At 37.1% G+C, this 14,769-nt stretch overlaps 1 protein-coding gene across 3 annotated transcripts in view; it reads right to left on the reverse strand.

Moving 5' to 3' along the window:
• The window catches only part of LOC139121266 (small conductance calcium-activated potassium channel protein 1-like), a 114,388-nt gene that overhangs the window by 93,320 nt on the left and 6,299 nt on the right, over positions 1-14,769 (reverse strand). The window contains exon 1 of one of the 3 annotated variants that reach the window (XM_070686001.1): positions 607-1,305. The exons of 1 other annotated variant lie outside the window; for it this stretch is intronic. The gene's annotated coding sequence lies outside the window, so the exon portion shown is untranslated. Of the gene's footprint in view, positions 1-606; positions 1,306-14,769 lie in introns of those variants that run through there. One more of the 3 variants, XM_070686003.1, reaches the window with a different exon arrangement.

Below are 14,769 nucleotides of genomic sequence, written 5' to 3' on the forward strand. Positions count from 1 at the left end.
AATTTCAGCCGCTATGGTACATCTCTCTCTCTCTCTCTCTCTCTCTCTCTCTCCTCTCTCTCTCTCTCTCTCTCTCTCTCTCTCTCTCTCTCTCTCTCTCTCTCTCTCTCTCTCTCTCTCTCTCTCTCTCCCTTAGAAAATCTTACAATCCATTAGAAAACATTCCACCAAGAAAAGCGATAGCATTACTAATAATAGAGGGTTGCCCTTTGGACTTAGGTATGAGATTTGACTGGAGCCCCTACAACCACCTATAAATCTTTTTGCACCGAGACAATAACCTAACAGTTGCACAAGAAGAACTGAATAAAAGTGCGATGACTTGTTATTTGTGAAAGGACGTAGTAGTAAAGGAGACAAATTCATCTAAACTGGGATGCCTATAAACTACAAAAGAACCACTTAAATCTTTATGTAGCCATTGTTAATCTGTCCAATTTCTGAACGGCTGCTTTCCAATGCTCTTCGTTGTTTACGACCATTTTTTAACAATAGTGTAACAAAAGCCACGGGGTCAATCTATCACCGTAAAGAGGAAAGATCCATCCAGAATTTGGATGACGCCATACACGAAAAAAAATGGCCAGAGATAATATTTTCACATACCGTTTAAAATGCACTGGATCTTCTTTCCGCAGAGATTGAGAGCTGAGAATAACCAAGCAGTTCCTTTTTTCAGATGTAAACAAGATCCTGCACTAAAAGCACTCACTACTGTGTCCACAATGTAGACGCTATACCGCAGTGTTCATTGATGCTGAAATCCGCCCATCGAATATTCCGCTCGCAGTGTTTGATATGACCTAAAGCTCTGCCAAACCACGGGAGTACGTGAAGTATATGCACATGTCACGGCCGTGCCATCGTCCGAAAACGGCAAGGCTTCGGTCACACACGACTAAATCCCAATTCTTCGACGGTGTGAAATATTAAACAGGGCCTTATCAAATCCCAGCCGTGCTTCAAAAACAGCTCTTCAATCACATAAGCAGTCAGCGATGACGAGTTTGGAGGCAATCTACACCAAAGCCAACTAGCTATAAACCGAAGAATTAGTTTTGACTCGCAGAGTTAGCCGGTGGAGGCATTCACAGCATTCAGTTTAAGTCCCGCCGAAGAGACAGTAGTTAGTTTGGTAAATCTGCTATTGTTCGGTAACTATACACGACCTATGATACACATGTTCGCTTAAATGGAACCGCAACAAAAGACATTCATTAATTTCAAATGCCCCGGGCTGGCCGAGAAATCTAACGCAACGATCAGTTTCCATCTGTTGCAAATGATAGCGGCAACAACGCGTCTACTCGAGCACCAAAAAATTCAGCTCTGCAATCCAAGGTCTGAAAGACCTATAAATAACCGCTTAAGGCCGTGAATCTATGAATGTTGGCAAGGCAATTCTTGTGATCGTTTTTCCACATTCAGAGGAAATCCAACACGAGGCGTATATCACTTTGTTTGTACGCTCTCTGTCTTCACTTCAAAGTTTAAGTAATGGAGCCCCAGTGATAATATTTCTTTACATTGTCTACAAATTTCCCCCTCTGTAGTAATTACACTTCTGTGGTCTGTACCCTGCAACAAGTAAAACGGCCAGTAAAATGCAAATTTTGATAATTTTTTCACCATTTTTTTTTGAATGTAAGCCTTAATTCCTTCTTCTACTACCCAAAACATGTTGAGATACACATAATTTAACTTGTCAACTCAGCCCGTATGTGTATAAACTGCATTCTGGTCCGGATTTTACACATACAGATGCTAAGTTGACAGGATAAATAGTGGGTGTTTCAGCATTCTTTTGGGAGTAGAATAAGAAGTTGCAATCGAGTTACAGAAAAATAGTGAAAAAAATCATTAAAAGTTAGCATTACTGGGCCTTTAAAGTCCAATGTATAGACTAGTCAACACAGCCTGTATATGAGTGAATGAATCAGTTTGTTAGCTTAGAAAATCGAATTTCTGTCCGGACACGAATTTATTCGACTATGTATATCTCATGTATAAAGGCTGTGCTGATAAGCCCAGTACCGGGTTTCACATGCACTACCCAAATATAGTCCGGCAGCCAGTGGGGTAAACCTTGCTTTGTGGTCTTAAGTTTTTTTCTTGGTGGATTTCGTTTGTCAAGACCACCACAAAAAGAAATATAATTACTGGCCCTCTGTCAGCATTGAGCAATTTGAGAAAATTAGCATAATCAAAATGGCCGCCAGTTTATTGCTTTTTGTATGAGAAAGAAGACTCAAATTGCTTTATACATACTGTAACTTTATTTTTCTCGTTTAATCACCAAGCAGTTGCTGACGGCAAACAGGAACAAAATATTGGCATATATAATTTGAATGGCATGCTAATTTGCATAATTTCAAGATGGCGGCTAGCTGTAAACATGTCCGGCAGCCAGCTGCCAGTGGGGTAAACCTTGCTTTGTGGTCGTAAGTTTTTTCTTGGTGGATTTCGTTTGCCAAGACCACCACAAAAAGAAATATAATTACTGGCCCTCTGTCAGCATTGAGCAATTTGAGAAAATTAGCATAATCAAAATGGCCGCCAGTTTATTGCTTTTTGTATGAGAAAGAAGACTCAAATGGCTTTATACATACTGTAACTTTATTTTCTCGTTTAATCACCAAGCAGTTGCTGACGGCAAACAGGAACATAAATATTGGCATATATAATTTGAATGGCATGCTAATTTGCATAATTTCAAGATGGCGGCTAGCTGTAAACATGTCCGGCAGCCAGCTGCCAGTGGGGTAAACCTTGCTTTGTGGTCGTAAGTTTTTTTCTTGGTGGATTTCGTTTGCCAAGACCACCACAAAAAGAAGTATAACTACTGGCCCTCTGTCAGCATTAAGCAATTTGAGAAAATTAGCATAATCAAAATGGCTGCCAGCTTATTGCACTTTGTATGAGAAAGAAGACTCAAATGGCTTTATACATACTGTAACTTTGTTTTTTCTCGTTTAATCACCAAGCAGTTGCTAACGGCAAACTGGAACATAAATGCTGGCATATATTATTTGAATGACATGCTAATTTGCATAATTTCAAGATGGCAGCTAGCTGTAAACAATTCTTTGTTAAGCGTAACTCTACATTATTATCATTAACTGTACTTTGTGCAGTTATTTTAACACAGTAGCTTTTACGTCATGTTTTAATAGTTGCACGTACATAAACTTCTTTTTCTGTTGCAAATTTAATGTTGATAATCAGACATGTAAGCAGCCGACTAGTTTAGCCTTCGTCCATTGTCGAGTACTAGTCTGTTTACTTGTAAAAAGATATAAACTGATGCCGACAGTGTTCTCGTAATTGTGTTTCACTCTGCCAAGAGCCTCTGTTATGTTTCTAAGTAAGTTAGTGATCTTTATGCCTTGGCTAAAACCAACCTGAGTTGTGATTTTCTAACCGAAACAATGATTAAGTAAGGTGGAAACTTTTTCCTAGCTCGACTATCAATGAATTTTATGTACATTTAAGAAAAAAAACGTTGTGATTTACACTACTTTCGAGGTTGATATGGATTTTGCTGACGTCACATTGAATCCATGATTAGTCACACTTTGTGTATCAGAAAAAGACTATGGGTTTGGAGTACAATGACTTATAGAAGATATTTCCAAAGTTACTTGGGTTCTCTAAAGGTAAAAAGGGGAAGGCGGCTCAACACACCATACTATTTTTGAGGATGTTCAGTTTTTTCGTATGTTACTCTTAATATGTGTATTTTGGGGGGGGGGGTTAATTTATTTTGGATGTACTATGACGATTCGTCGTTCGGTCTGTAGTGTCAAAATCATTTGTGATCCATTTTAACGTGCATTTCGAAACTCTTAAATGTGAGTTCTTCTTCAGTCTTTTAATGTTGTTATCCTTATTTTGTTCGTGTATGACCTCTAGAATTACATTTGTTCATTTAGTAACGAAACTATTATTGATATATTTGGATCTGAATCCAATTAAGTGTGAGATGGTATATTTGTATTGTCTGTGTATGGCCTGACGTTGTTGATCTCTCTTGTTCTTTATTTTTGTGTTAATTTGTTTGTTTTTTTTTCTCTTTTTCGTTGATCCTTTGCGTTGATTTTGGCTATTACTACAAGTAATTCATCTTTTAAGTTTTGTTTCCCTTGTATGCTATTATTGGTTTTTCAGAGAGCAAAAACTGAAGACGTTCATCGCTTTCAATTACTTTCCATTTCATTGTTAGTGCTTTTATATCGTTTGTTCTAATTTGTATTTGGTTGCGTATGTATATTAGTTTTATTATTCTTGATTTTCCCTAGTTTGAGGTACGATTCGCACTTTGTGTGTCCAACTTCCTTTTTCTGATTGTGCGATTTCTGTGGTCTTATAACCTTGTTTTTTTGTTTTTGTTTTTTTTGTTGAAAATTCAACTTTCTTGTCAAAGTCTTGGTTATTATTATATGTTGTTACACGGACATATCTCAGCAATTTACCTTAATTAAACCAGTAAAAATACTTTTTTGGGTCGCACAAGTTTCTGGCTAGATATTGAAATGGTCCGTTATTTTGGTGTGAGTTTATGTGTCGAGAATTCTCCCTTTATTGTATCATTGACTTTGTAAATCATTAATGACACTTTGAGGAGAATACTCTATTGTAAATTTGAAAGTTCAGTGTAACTTATTGATGTTAGCCATAAATTCACATTAGCTCAGTTTCTGTTCCCATATAGATCACGAAAACATCATCTCTGAATCGTTTCCAAAAGGAAAGTCTGCTTCTGTGTAGTTTAATGACCTCAGTTTCAAGGTTGTAGAATGTTGTATCAGCGATTTCCGGCGAAACTGGTGAACCCAGGCTACAGCCACAAATCTGTTGGTAGACTTTCTGTTAAATTCAACCGTGTTATGTTGCAGAATTATTGTTGGTAATTCTTTAGTGGAACGCTTCGATCTTTTCTTTATATTTTACAGCTGTAATTGATAGTTGATACTGAATCAAGTGCGTTTGTGACAGCTTGCTTCAGTTTGTGGAGTATTTGTGTACATCGAGATTACATCCAGAGTGACTAGTAATGCATTATATTGTATTGTTATCTTGCTTAGTTTGTTGGTAAAGTCCGTTGTGTCTTTAATGTACATTGGCTGGTTTTGTACAATCAGTTTTAAGAAATAGTCTATATTATGTATTCCGATATTTTGTGTGTTGGGCTAGAGCAGCCATAAATAATTTGGACCGTGACGACAAATGAATTTGCTGATGCTGTTGACTTTTTGAATTTGGATACTGCGTTGGTGTGCATATTATGTGTATTCAAGCGATCATGATATTTGAACGTATCATTTGTCTATTTGTTTATTTTAGTACATGTCCGTGTAGTTTCTGGTTGTGTTGTTGCTGTCATTTACATGCACTTTTGTATCGTAATCTATTTTGGCTCAAAAGTCTGTGACTTTCTTCAAAGTAATCTGTTTAACTTGATATTGCTATTCCATTTCCCCTGTCTTTATCTAATGGTTTAATGCTAATGTTATGGTTCAATTTGATAGTGTTTTGATGGCATTTTTTCTGCCTATGTTATGTTAGATTTGGTTGTATTGAAATGCATTTCGGAATTTTCCAGTGATAAATTTTAAGCCTATATTCAATGTTATTTCAGGAGTTAATAGTTCAACAGAATTGGAACTAATCTGGGATAATTGGATGGTGACGTAATGTCGATTTAATCTTCAAATGTAATCTAATCTGCTTTTCTTTTATATTACACACTTGTTTTTATGAGTAATTTGCGATACTGCAACATTCAGCTATATGGCATCGAACACTTTTCAGAAATTCGCAAAATATGAAAATCCAATTATCCCAAATTAGTTCCAATCGTACTGTTCATATTCCGAGAGATATTTTAATACATTTAGAGTTCTTAGGGATTTGTATTTGGTATGCCTGTTTGCGTCTTATTTTTTGTTTGTTTCTTTAATTAATTCTTTTCTTTTGCTTCCATTATCAGAGAAGCTTTCCTCAATCTGTTAAATTTTCTCTGTGTGTATTTTGAATATGATGGCCTGGCCATCGTATTTCAATGATAGTTCTTTGGCTGAAAAATTTGGTGGCCCTGAAAAAAAGCCCTTTGGTTCTGTTTGGGGAAGTATTTTTTTGCACGTAACAACTTATATTTTGAGTTAATGTGTAAGTTGTTATTTGACTTCTTCTTCGAAACGTCCGAGGAGCTTCTCTGCTTGTTGCATTTGGTCTCTTTCTGTTAGAGATTGTATTCCTTGTAAGACTGTTGTGGTATTTCGTTTGCCAGTTATTGGACCGGTTATATTTATGTTCAGGCATGTGTATAATGTTGAGAGAGCTGTATGAAACACGGAGCCTACTTTTACCTCGTTGTAGACTTTTTGTTTCGCCATAGTATCCCAACACTGTGTCCAAAATTATAGAAGACGAACATATTAAACATATTACGAGTTACATAGGAAAACAAAGAATATCCGCAAAAATAGTATGGTGTGTGGAGCTGCCTTCCCCTTTGCCGCACCAATTATCGTAGCATTGTTTATAATCTACTTTAGTACAGTTCAAGCTTTCCTATAAAATATGGTTTATGTGTTAATTTATGTAAATTAGTATTTAAATTTATTCATCTATGATTACTAACCTTTTTTTAGTTTAAGCACTAATAGAAATGTGCTTTTACTAGCAGACTTTAACAATATAAAGCCTACTTCTACTGCTTCCAATGGTAATTTGTGATAATATTGTATTAATTTATGCAAATTAGTATTTAAATTTATACAGCTATAATTACTAACCTTTTTTTAATCGAAGCACTAATAGAATAATCGCAATCATATCAATCTATAATCCAATGACAGTAGGTCAGAATTTGTAAGACAATAGTTGTAAACATAGACACAAATGTGCTTTTACTAGAAGACTTTAACAACATAAACCCTACATCTACTGCTTCCGATGGTAATTTGTGATAATTTTGTGTTAATTTATGCAAATTAGTATTTAAATTTAATTCATCTATGATTACTAACCTCATTTAGTTGAACCACTAATAGAAATGTGCTTTTACTAGCAGACTATAACAATATAAAGCCTATTTCTACTGTTTCCAATGGTAATTTGTGATAATTTTGTGTAATTTATGCAAATTAGTATTAAATTTATTCATCTGTGATTACTAACCTTTTTTTTAGTTGAGGCAATAATAGAAATGTGCTTTTACTAGCAGACTTTCACAATATAAAGCCTGCTTCTACTGCTTCCAATGGTAATTTGTGATAATTTGGCGGCCATTTTGTTTATGCTAATTATCTAAAATTGCTCAATACTGACAGAGATCCAGTAACTATTTTTTTCACTTTGGTTATCTTGACTAGCAAAATCCGGTTTAAAAAAAACTTAAGACCCTAACACAAGGTTCAGCACAAAAGTGGATTTGGCTGCCGGACTAATATGCACCAATTATATTATACTAAACCGATATGTAGCACAGTAACCAAAAGAAAGTCGTTAAGGTAGAATTCGCCTCGGGGACAGATATTCGGACTCTCAAAATGTTACAATACCATTCTGGTCTATCATTTGAGGGGATTCAGTTTGAAGCTCTTGTAGTAACTAGGGTTTTCATCCGTTTAATTTTGTGGAAATCGAAGATTCAATTTTCCCCCAATAGAGTTAATACAGGGTTGACGGCCATTTTAATTTGTTTCTCTTGTACCAACTTCGAGGCTCGAACTGCCATAATGGCAGTTTAAACCCCAAACACTCTGTTAAAGCTTGCAGTAAACTTTGGCTTGAACAATTGAAGCCTCCCCAGGGGTTATGCCTGTTTTTGTCCATTGAATGAAACTTTTTCTAAATTCATACATCGAATGCCAACGTGGGATATGCTCCGTGTTCCAAGAGTCAACACTGAGAAATCATTTGTTTTTGTGGTATGTCCGTTCTCGAGCCTGCCCTCTACGCCAGCAAACTGAAGAATCTATCGGAAATCGCGCACAATCCATACAGCTCATTTGAACCGGGTGAATTCAGGTGGACATTTCGAGGGTGAAGGAGCCTTGCTTGTAGAAGTCTGAGCTCAGACAAGATGCATAGTCATTTAGGAATTTTGCTGCCTATGCTCACCACTAATTTGCAAATTGAGGGCCTTTGTCCCTTCCTACCTCTATGCTTGCATCTATGTTTTATCGCATGAGATTCCAGATGCATTGTACCTGAAGGAATGAGTTCGCTTAAACAATTGTGATGATGTTGTACAGTTGCCATTGCATGTGCCATCATAAGGGAGCAGTCAAGTTTCTCGTTGTGTATTCTAGAGTTTTACACTCGATTCGATTCAGGGATGCTGCATTGGGTCTTGGAAGAGGATTGTTTAAGTGAGAAGAAATCTGGAGAAGGAATCTGTGGAGGAAAAATTGATACACACTACACGCTGGCTCTTTTTGCTCAAATATTTACAGAACTAGAGTGTGAAAATCGAAAGAATCATAGAAAAAAGTTATCATTGTCAGATGTTTGATGTTACAGTATGCACAATAACCTTATGAACTTCCCTCCGGAGACCCAATGGCACATCCCTAACTGGCTTTAGTATTCAGCAGTTATGTCAAAACACGTAAAAAGGTATACCCATTGATTAATTCACGGCACGCTGCAGTACTTCATGATGAATTGAAGTAAGACTCGAAAACCCTGCGTATCGACGTGCCAAATTACCCAGAGTTTTCGAGCGGTCCATGTCGGCCTTGTTTGTGCTTTTTAATCGACTTCTATGGGGTGCAAGCTTTTTCAGTTTGATAACGTACCTACGCACGTTCGACATATATGATGTGGACAGCCTAAACTATTACAATCATCTCAAATAAATCACGTTTCAGATCTCGAAAACATGTGTCATAGCTTGTGGACAAATTAAACCGTGTGTTCCCAGAATGCATTGTGACAGCAACCTGGTACCGTAAACGTTTTGCAATTTCAAATCGCAATTTTTAGTCATTGAAAAACTAAATTGTGACTTGAAGATTTTTATGTTGTTTACTCGGTTCTTTCTTTCTTTCTAGCGATCACTGGAAGAATTATACTTGTATAGTTTAACTGATTAGCGTCATATGTACACGTCATCGTCAAATCCGCATGGCTTGATGAGGTAGGCGTAGTATTGTGTCCAAAACCAAATTTTGAGGAGAGATCCCTGCCGAATATCCGCCCTAGGCTAGTGAAAAGGCATCACCTGTCTTTTTATCGCCTTTTCAATTCAAATATGCAAGGCTAATATTGTCCAGATTCTTCAGGGATAACCCTGGCCAAATTCACATGTACTTGGGGATCGAGTTTTTCATTTCCTTGCCAGATCTGAACATTCCCGAACATTTACGAAATCACATGGATAGCAGACCCTGCCAGAACTTATCACGGAGATTGAAACGAACAATATTGCTTCATATTAATGATTTGATTATGTAAACGAGACAAGGGAAACACATTGATGCAAGGACAGTGAAATCACAATGTGGAAGTATTTGCGGCCCATGTTCTGCATTAAGAAAAACAAGTGTATAAAATTGCAAAAGTTGAAGCGACGATGAAGAGCACGGTTTGTGGAGGGACCATGTTGAGAGGATAGATTCTGTAAATGCTTCCAACAAGGAGTATGACTGCGTGAAGATCCACGGATTAAGACATGTCTATCCAATCTCTGTACCTGGTTTGCGTGTTTTCTGGATATTCAAATTATTTTTAAGGGCACCTCCGCTTTGGGTTTCCTGCTCTTGAGTAGGTAACACATCAAATCAGGCGGTGTGAAGGAAATCGGAAATTTATAGAATAAGATATATCCAGTGTTTTCTGTTTTTCCCATCTGTGTCATCCAATTAAGGAAATAGCAAAAGTGGATGTTTCAACATCATTACATCTTGCTCTTTTGTGCTAAATATGTCATACGGAAACGCGATTTCCCCAAACTTCCTTCCTTTGTTTGACAGCTGACCGGTGCTGTGAAGAAAAGTTATTCAAATGGCTCTTTTTATGACAGCACGAATCCTTCGGTGTTGTGATCCATAAACGATATCTTCCAGATATTAATCTGGAGACATACAGTAAAGGAGACGACACTTTGATAAATGTGTTCGGACATTTGTCGCAAACAAGTCACCATTAAGTATACAGAGAATCTAGCCACCAATCAAACTCAAGGTTGTTCGTACCTCGAAAATGAAAGACTTAAACGTTTGCTCAAACTTCCCCAAGCAAACTTTCAACCATGCTCTTTCAAAATCAAGAATAAAAACTCAAGGGTCACCTTGAAAAATTTGGCACTAGAGAAACAAATATTTACCGATGTGTGAAATGCAAAATGGCTGCAATCCCTGTGTTATCTCTATGGGGAAATAAAATTTTCAATATTCACAAAACCAAGCCGGTGAAAACTTCATTAACTCCGTAAGCTTCAAAATGAGCCCTCACAAGTGGTAGGTCAAAAGAATATTGTAAAAGTTTGAGGGACTTGATCAGGCCCTGTCTACCTTAAATTCATGCGTGTGAAAACTTCACCCAAAAATTGTGTAGCCTTCATTTTAACATTATTTTAAATTAGAACATATTAATGGCGTCTTCTACTTTTTACTTTATTTTTGGCCATTTTCGCCTACCCTGTCTATTTTACCTTGATTGAATATAACCCGTTTTCCATTTCCGAAGATGCACACGACCCGTTGGTATCATGATTTCGGGGACACTCGGAGACTACGTCAGATTTCTCTGAATAGCAAAACCACACGCATGGAGCCTAGATTGGATGGCGCGGCGCGCTGAATAGAGCCATCTTTGAGTAACGTAATGAAATATACAAGACTGGAAAATCTGATTCCCGAAAGAAGTCCCCAGACTCAGAAGCCGGCGGGAGAATCCGTGCACACACAGTGGCTTACAGGGAGTGCATTTCATCGACTTCTTTTTAATAAGAAAACAGTCATGTCAAAAGAAAATCGGCAACAAACATCGCCGCTGTGCTGTGCGACCAAAAATGAATTTGCTTTTCGAGATGGGAAATGAATCAGTAAGTTTAGAGTAAAAACACACATTAACACGATACCTACGTCATCTCACGTAAAGCGTATAGAAATCGCTCTGCATCACTCGCCGTCAGCTTCATCAATTTCCAGCGCATGGGAGAAGCCAGGGTCCACATCATGACTCGTCTAAAGAATCTTCAATGTAACTTGAGTCTCCTGAAGATTAATTTTTCGCCTTAAATATACAAAGGGATGATACACCGGAGATATAGACGGTCTCAACTTCTTTAGAATTATTTATAGCCGGCAGATTTGAAAGTTTGGCTGTTTTTTTTATAGAAAAATTTCTGTGAATTCGCCATTCACGTTTAGCCAATGGTTTCGGGCAAACGGCGATAAGCTTAAGCGATTTGAAGGTAATCGAGTCTTGTACACGTAAGAAACAAATCCCTGTCTCACATATTCCAGCGGCGCGGTTTGCATGGTAAAGCACGCTGCGGTCGTGATTAGATTCTGAAGCAAATACAAATCCTCTTAAAATGTGAAAATTGATATATCAAGATGAAAACAGAATAGTCTATCAAGTTAGGTTTCCCATTAAGTGCGATTCGTCAAATTGAAAGCAGTATTAATCTCAGCTCTATTTTCTTTGGAGATAAATTATCCTTACCTGGAAGTTTGGTGGAAACTGATTAATTGTTATGGATAGGGCCACAAGTGTGAAAATATCCTCAACTCATCATTGATGCATCACTTAAATCAATTATGTAAATTTTATTAGGCACATGACTGTATTGCTTGCTGGTACTCTTTCCTATTATACCGGGTCAAATAAGATCTTGCATATCATATATCTGAATTTCAATTTCAAAAAATATTTTACATTATTCCTTTAATGAAATATTGGTATATAATTAGATGGATGAAAAGTAAGAAGGTAGATAAATTGATTTCACCCGTTATAGTTTCGATAACATTATTGTAACATTAAACCGGTTCGTATGCGAACATGAAACATACAGTTGACTCGTTACATGGAATTGACTAATTGTTTCCAAATCTTGACATGACCTGGTAGCAAAACTTGATTAAAACACAAATGAATCATTAAAGTGTGTGCCATACCATCAAAATATTTGCTTCTCTCGAATCTTGATGTTATTATCGGGTTTGATCGATGCTTGAACAATGACTGAGTATGTAAATGGGGTATCTATGTATGCAAATGAGATGCCTAATTTACATACAATTTAGTATGATTATTGCCTGTTAAAGAACAATGTACTCTTAACAGCAGTCCTGAATAAATGTTCCAGAAAGATCAAAGTTACGCCAAGGAAAACTTTTTCTCTACCTGCCAAATGTTCGATTCCAATTTTTGTTTATTCATTTATATATATGTTAGTTTGTTTGTTTGTTTTTTGTTGTTATTGTTGTTGTTGTCGTCATCGTTGTCATCATAATCATAATCATCATCAATGGTGGTAGTAGTTGTATCACAATTGTTGTTGTTGTTGTTGTTTTGTTGCTGCAGTTTTTGTTGTTGTTTAGAAGATAGCAGGAACTGGCCAAGATCATTCGGGGAAAAAAGGTGTCGAACAATTACAAATGATGGTTTTCTCCCAGAGACAGCCTATGGTCTCTTAGATATCGAGGAAAAGCGTGAATGCCACATGGAACAAGACCATATATGGTATATTTTATTCTATATATGGAACAGGATGTGCTCACTCCTTTCAAATCATCGCATAGCACTTCCTCGTTACGCTCTTCGGACGAGAAAAACAAAAAAGATCTGCTGCTCAGATTTTCTCTAGAAGAATATAGAAGGATGAACTATTTTTTTATATGTTTTAGTTTTCCCTTCAGCAAATTTTACCCCTTACTTTTTTGACATTGAATGCTGAATCACCGCAGGTATTTTACATGATAGAAACAAACGATAAATGTTGCTCCCACCAATGACTGTATACTGGAGTGGTAAGAACATGATACTAGGTAAAACAGTCAGGATAAGACTGCGGGATTATTTTCAATTGATGTTTAGACATATTCGAAAAATATTAAAATTGCAAAAGAAATAGAAATCACCGTGATAAGTCCGAGAAACAGTTCTTTTATTTCGGCTGGCCCCCAGGTAAAGGCCATATACCTTTTTTATTGTGCCAGGTTTACTTGGGGCTTAATCCCTTGTTATATATGTGCAATTCGGTACGTTTTGTTGTTCCTCTAACAGCCATGAGCATGAACCAGTTAAAGTGAACATGCGACATCGTAGATCCAAAAATACATTTTGACAAAGTTGTTACAACAACAGTCGGCATACTTGAACACCATGCGGCTAATCTGAACAAACAAACAAACGCCATCGTTGATTCCTCGCATCGTTTGTTGCGTGTCATTTGTGTCTAGAAGCAGATATTCATTCGATGTGTGCAAATAACTTCTTTGATATACCAGTCCGGCGCTCCAGGACAGCTGCGTCTCTTCATTCTCTTTTTTTTCCTACGTTTTGTGAGGTACTCTTGGAATACTCAATCTTGATGACTAAACGTCGTACGCTACAAGTGTATACCGCCAATCCGCGAACAAAACTTAAGCCGTAGTATGCTGCGGGTTACATATTTTCCTAAATGTTTATGCCTTTTGGTGAGTCTCTTTCTGTTACCGGGGAGAAGGAAATAAAGACAGCGGCATCGCGTAAAAGTGATATACGTCACTCACGACAGGGAACCAAAATGCGATACAATAATCGGGAATACTTGCCAATGTGAGTGATTTAACCTTCAAATTTCTAAGATTCAGAATATGAGATGTTGGACACTTCTGAGTGATAGAACTCCGATTTATTCGCCATCCTCTGGGAGTAATACTGAAATGTGCGAGTATTGCAACATAACCCTCATGCAGAAAGAGTACAGAAACACGTCTGCAAAGACATCGTGGAACGATATTGTTGTCGATGTCAATGCAGTACAGGATTGTGGACGGCCGTATCAATATAGACTCAAAGATAGATCTGGGGAGAGGAATGGTGTTTAAGATATTGTGAAGTAATACTGAAGGTATACATTTTTTCAGCAAGGCGGGACATACATATTGTGCAGATTGTTTTCGTAAACAGGGTGAGATTCTAATGTAATTCCAGCATTGTGATTTCACATTTCAAACAGTAATATTTTGCCCATTTTACTTCTTGTTTCAAGAGCTAAATCACAATTTCGAATTATAGACCCTCGAGAAAAACACCGTTTTCCTCGAGGGTCTATGCTCGAATATACATGCATGAAAGTCACGTGAAATAAGATATCGCCGATTATGTCGACAACAGCACCGGTGGCTAAAACGTGATGGCATCGAAAAGTCGAAATGCGAGCCATGTTTTACTTAGCGAAATGAAAATGTAATGAAAATATAAATAAACAATGATGGAAATACAATGTCTTATTTATGTCGTGTGGAAGTTTCCACTCGCAGGTTTTCTATTAGGGCTGTTCTCCTACAGTGAGTCTCCTACAGTCAGAAATTTTTCTCGACTTCTTTTCTAAATTACGCTGATTTAACGCATGATAAAATTGCAAAAGATAGATTTTCAAATACTTACAATCCAACTTGAAGTTCAGTAACATTGCGAATCGATGCTAAACTATGCAGTGCGCCGTCTCCAGCTGCCACATGCTGACTGTTATAACCTGCGCATGCGCAAACAATTTCTCCTTTCGGTATAACGCCTTGAAAGACTTTATACATTTTTGTT

This window comes from Ptychodera flava, chromosome 21, assembly GCF_041260155.1.
Source record: "Ptychodera flava strain L36383 chromosome 21, AS_Pfla_20210202, whole genome shotgun sequence".
Taxonomy (NCBI): Eukaryota; Metazoa; Hemichordata; class Enteropneusta; family Ptychoderidae; genus Ptychodera; species Ptychodera flava.